The sequence below is a fragment of the Coffea arabica genome, chromosome 5c, assembly GCF_036785885.1.
Source record: "Coffea arabica cultivar ET-39 chromosome 5c, Coffea Arabica ET-39 HiFi, whole genome shotgun sequence".
Lineage (NCBI taxonomy): Eukaryota > Viridiplantae > Streptophyta > Magnoliopsida > Gentianales > Rubiaceae > Coffea > Coffea arabica.
This window is the reverse complement of record NC_092319.1, coordinates 34,364,237-34,370,236: the sequence shown is the minus strand read 5'-3', so window position 1 is coordinate 34,370,236 and position 6,000 is coordinate 34,364,237. Positions and strand designations below refer to the sequence as shown.

Below are 6,000 nucleotides of genomic sequence, written 5' to 3'. Positions count from 1 at the left end.
ATTTTTATATGGCTATAAAATCTTGCTCAAAAACTTAAAAATCTCAAGGCATATTTCTATACAGTTTCATGCTTCATCCACTTGTGCTAAAAGGATGTTAAAGACATAGATTCTTGTAGTGTAGACTCAGATTCAGATACATTTATATTGCCAGATGTCCCACACAAAATCGAGTTCACAAAATCTCAATTGCCTGAAGCGACGAGGATAAGTCGACCGACATGAAGGGCATCCTGTATCATATGAGCGACATTAAGAATTTAGTGAAATGGGATGTTGTAAATAGTTTTAAGGAGTTGGATCCATGGTATGTGAAGCAAATAAAAAAAGTTACAAAAATTTCTGGTGCACTGGCCCTACTTGTTTTTGCAAGAGAAGTTTGAAAAGGGCAAGAAAACATATTTTCCTAATGATAGTTGCTTAAAATGGCTTGATTCAATGGGAAACAATTCGGTGATGGCAGCCTCAGTCATCTATCATTCAAACAACTACAAGAAATTGGTTCTAGGTTGGAAGCCTCAAGCCGACCATTCATTTGGATCATCAGAGAATTGGCTTATTCACAAGAACTTGAAAAATGGTTAATAGATGAGAAGTTTGAGGAGAGAGTTCAAGGTTTAATTTTCTAAGGTTGGGCTCCATAGGTCGAAATCTTGTCCCATCCATCCACTGGAGGATTCTTGATTCACTATGTGTGGAGTTCGAGCGTGGAAGAAATATGTTCTAGTGTAACAATGATAAGATATCTGCTGTTTGTTGAGCAATTTTTCAATGAAAAGTTGGTGGTTAAGGAATTGGTGTTAGGATTGAACTTGAGATGTGCATGGAATCGGGGAGGTTGAGAATATTTTAGTGACAAGAGAAAATGTAAAAGTTACAATTGATAAGCTATTTGATGAAGGAGAAGAGGTAGAGGAAAGGAGAAACTGGGCAAAGAAATTGAGTGAGTTGACAAAACATGCAGTTCAAGAAGAGGGTCCTTCTTACAAGAATATCAAATTGTTGATTGAAGATGCATTGCAAGAAGCCCTGAAAGGACCTGAATTTCAATCGCATGATCTGCTGTGATTGTTGCTGTTGGTTGTATAATAACATTTTATCTTTTATCAAGGATATGATCATAGATATGTGTACTGGTGACCTTTAGACATTTTGGTCAGGATTATTTAGGTCTTGAATGAATTTACCATGGCTTTAAAGTACAAGAATATACCAAAACAAAGATGTATGTGCAAAAATCTAAAATTGAGCAATTATGTGCAAGTTGCCAATATGGAATCTAATAAAGGATTGTAGAAACTTTTCTTTCCCCAGATCATAATGCTACTATCTGTACTCACCTTTCACTCAACAAATACAGATTATCAAGATGTCACAAAGTTCGTCTTTGTCAACTAGTTAGCCCGCTATTAATTTCTTGATTCTGCACGATAGAAGACCTTTATATCATAGTTCAAAAATAACGTGGAATTACAAATTTCTTAGGATTCAAAATGATGAGACAATAAACATATACAGATCTTGGAAGCTGGATATCTTTGCCTAAAACAACACAAATATCACCTTAGACACATAAGCTAACCCATAGTCTTGTATGGCTTTTAGTTCTTTAAGTAGAAGCTTTGTGACTTTTCCGAACAATCTTTTTCAAATAATAAATGCAAGACCCATAAGGTGGGGATAAGTACTTTATTATCCAATCTTTTCCCTAGAAAAGGTGCAAAATAAGCACCCAATGAGAGATACCAGCCTTTGCCTTGTATCTATATTTACTTGCAGTTTCGTGAACTCGCAAATGGCATCAACCAATTAGTTATGGAAACTCTGGCTATTCCATTTTTAAACTGACTAGTTTTATCCATTTGTTGAAAAAAAAAAGAGTAACAGAGAAGTAAAAAAGTTGTCTCAAAAGTGGCTATGTTTTTTCTAGAAATGGTACACTCATTCTAATTACGATATTCAATTGATCATCGGAAAAGTGTGTTTGACAAGATAAGCATTGATTTTACTAGCCATTGGGATTTTAAAACGTTCAAGAATTAGAGGGTGAAACTCAAGATCTCTTTTATTGCTCCTTTTTTTTTCTAGACTACAATTAGATAAGATTGACAACCCAAAAAGACCAAAAGTCATATTGAAAATTCTTGTTTAGCAATCACAACTGTATGGGAATCTTTATGCAGTCAGGTTCCTTCAGTAGATCAAAGACTTGGTGTATGTCCTTTAGTTGAAGTTCATGCGTTAAAAGAAGGTCGAGTTTCTGTATCTCCTGCAAGGAAGATAGGAAATTTTCATCTAATTTCCCTGGTCAATGCAGAAAGTTTTTGTTTTCTCATCTATCCTCTGTGGGATGGTGGAGACTGGAAAGTTCAATTATTTCAGTTAAGGTTTGTGCTTTTGAATAGGAAAGTATCTATAACTTTTGAAGAAAAAGCTATGCTGAAGATATATGGAATTCCAGTACATTTTTCTTGAAGACGACTCTACCTTGTTGATGCATTTGTCAATCATAACAGGAAGGTCGGACTGGACTTTAAACCCACAAAAAAATTGTATTTGATTGTTCTATGACAAGTATATAGTTTACGTGTTTTTAGTTTGTTTTATTAGTTAGGTTTGGTGTATTTTAACTAGTTTTATAACTAATTAACTAGGGTTTTGGTAAAGATATGCATTTTATGGTTTAAATGGCAAACATTACATTTCTATGAATTTTTATGATAAAAACTTCATATTTTTGTAGATTCAATGAGTCAATCATCAAATGGCATGAATTGAGAAGACAATTGGATGATAATTGGTGATTGGAAGAGGGTTTAAGAAGACATGAAGTGCAAAACATTCAAATGAAGAAATGCAAGTGAAGATAATTTTGACACATCTTTTTATTTCGGCAATATCTTGCACTTCAATGATTGGATTGAGGTGATCTTTTATCATTTTAAAGCTAAGAGATAGATCTACATTTGGTATGAAAACATCGAAATCCAATTCAGTTGTTTTCCTAGTCAAAATGTCGAAGTATAGAAGCACATGTGCATGGTCGAGTGCTGGAACAAGGCTCTGACCAGGTGATGATATTTTGATCATATCTTGGTCCACAGAGCTCTAAATTGGATGATTTTTCAAGCATTGGAAAGTTAACTCAAAGGCCTAACTTTCTGTTTTGCCTAAGAGCTAGTTTGGCCTCTATCATTGAAAGAATAGCAGTTGATGTGGAGTCAGTGCACAGAATTGAATACGCAACTTGGCAATACGCGGGTTGTAGTCGCGTATTCTCAAGTCGCGTATTGTAGCCTGATTTCAACAACTTGCTCAGCCACTGGACTTGTTTTCATACTACTTTCCAGCTATAGTTGGAGAGAAAATTTCGGCTGCACATGCTTCTGATGCAAAAAAGAAGAGGAAAAGAGCTTTATGTCTTGTCAAAAGCCCATCCTTTTGACTCTCTTAACAATTAGATGTTAGAATCATTAGAAGAAGAGAGTAAAAGATATTAGAAGTAGTTCATATGAGATTTTACTAGGAGAACTTAGAAGTTAGTCTTGTCTTGTTCTCTCTAGCTAGCGACTTTTGTGAGAACAATTGGAGGTTTCATTGTACACCATTTTGTTGAAAAAATTGAAGATCATTGGGAGATTCTTTATTAACCTTGGCTAAGCTTTCTTTAGTCTATCTTTTACTTGTGATTCATGATGTGTTTATGCGATGAAGTTATGAGCTTACTTGTTATATCTTATATGAGTAGCTAAATTTCTAAATCTAGGGAGTAAATGAAACTTATGGCTACTTGATATGTAGTGGATATGATTTATACCTGTTACATTTTGTATTAAATTGTTTACTTGTGCATGTTTATCACTTGTTGCTTGATCACCAATAGCAAGCTCTTAGTTGTTATTATCAATGAAAGTTAGTAATAATGATGGAACAACATGAGTAAAGCTTGATATGTAGACTCATGAGAATAGAGGTATACTTAAGTGGATTAACTTGCATTTCATGAAGGAAACAAGAGTAGATCTACTTATTCACCATGAGAATAGGGAAAACTAGACTACATCTAGGCCATTTTATTATGAGAATGAGATTTGGTAATATTGGAAATGAATCCTTAGTTAAACAAGGGTTGTAATAAGAGATAAATCTATTCATTTGTGTTGTTTATACCATAAGTGGAATCTACATCCCTAAACATAAGTATTTAGTGAATTTTCTCCATTTGTTAACTTGCAATTGTCTAGTTAAGATTTGTAGGTAGTAGTAATTATAGATTCTCTTGCTTAAATTGATTGTAGTCTAAATAATAAAGTAAGTGAGGACCTAGTACTTGAAACATCGCTCTCTGTGGGACCAATTCGATATTTGTCCAAAACTATTAAATTGACCTGTATACTTGCAATCCGAACGGGTAAAATTTCGAATTAAACTTGTACTTATATAAAAGAAAACTTTCAAGTTTTTGGCACCGTTACCGGGGAGCGGCAATATTAGGGCCTAATTAACTATATTAATTTAGACATTTTTTATATTTACTAGTTAAATTGTTTATAGTTAAATTAGGATTTTTATCAGTTTTTGTTAATTAATTCTACATAATCTCTTTTATTTTTGTTTGTAGTATATGCACCGAATTCTACGGGTAGTAGCGCCTTTTGATCCGAAAATTGAAAGGACACTACGTAGACAAAAAAGGCGTACACCATAACAAGAAAAAGAAGAGGTTTGGCAACCAATAGAGAAAATTGCAATAAAGCTACCTTTTGAAAAAGAAATGGCAGAAAACGAAGCAAATAGGCGAGTTCTAAGGGATTTCGCTCTACCGGGAACTCAAGGATCCCAAACAAGTATAGTGCAGCCGACAGTAAACGCTAACAATTTTGAAATTAAACCATTATTAATTCAAATTGTGCAACAATCTCAATTTGAAGTGAATGCCGTAGAGGATCCAAATGCACATTTAGCCATATTTTTGGAGATATGTGATACGATCAAAATGAATGGAAGTAGTGAAGATGTAATAAGGTTAAGGTTGTTTCCATTTTCATTGAGGGATAAGGCTAAAATTTGGCTATATTCTCATGCTCCTAATACCTTCACTACTTAAGATGATTTATCTAGGGCATTTTTGAATAAATACTTCCCACTGGGTAAAATGGCTAAGTTTAGAATAGATATCACTAATTTTAGTCAATTTGATAGTGAATTGTTGTATGAATCTTGGGAACGGTTTAGAAAGTTGTTTCAGAGGTATCAACATCATGGACTTTCCGATTGGCTCATTGTATAAACTTTCTATAATGGTTTATCTTTCACAACTAAAACTACTATTGATGCTGCAGCAGGTGGTGCTTTAATGGGTAAATCACCCGAAAAAATTCAAAATTTGATAGAAGAAATGGTAGCTAACAACTACCAATGAACTAATGAAAGAGGTAATCCAATGCGACAAGCATGTATAATTGAAATTGATGCTATCAATATATTTAGTGCGCAAATGAATAACATGATGCAAATATTACGTCGTCAAATTAAATGTAGTCCAAGTTCTTCCTCTAATGTGCATGTTGCTTATTGTTCTATATGTGGAGGAGAACATGACTCTAACGAGTGTGTTGATGTTGAGCAGGATCAATTTGTTAATAATTATAATAGGAATACTCAAAATAATCCATACTCGAATACATATAATTCAGGATGGAGGAATCATCCAAATTTCAGATGGAAGGAGCAACGCAACCCACAAAGGCCCAATAATCCGCTGAGATTCCAACCAAGGCACAACCAGCGAACACTAAGCCGGATTGGGAGATTGCGATGGAAAAATTGGCAAAAGGAATTTCGGTGAGATTCGAACGAATAGAGAGACGGTTGGATCAATTGACCGGAATGTACAGAAATGTGGAGATCCATATTGGTCAAATCGCCAATTCTATTAACAACCGAAATTAAGGAGAATTGTCAAGTAAAACAAAGGTTAATCTCAAGGAACATGTCAAG

At 34.2% G+C, this 6,000-nt stretch overlaps 1 pseudogene; it reads right to left on the bottom strand.

Annotated features, from left to right (window-relative positions):
* Positions 1 to 2,155: 2,155 nt before the first annotated feature.
* Positions 2,156 to 6,000, bottom strand: part of LOC113689307 (CYP enzymes assisting alcohol dehydrogenase-like) — a 40,114-nt pseudogene continuing 36,269 nt past the window's right edge.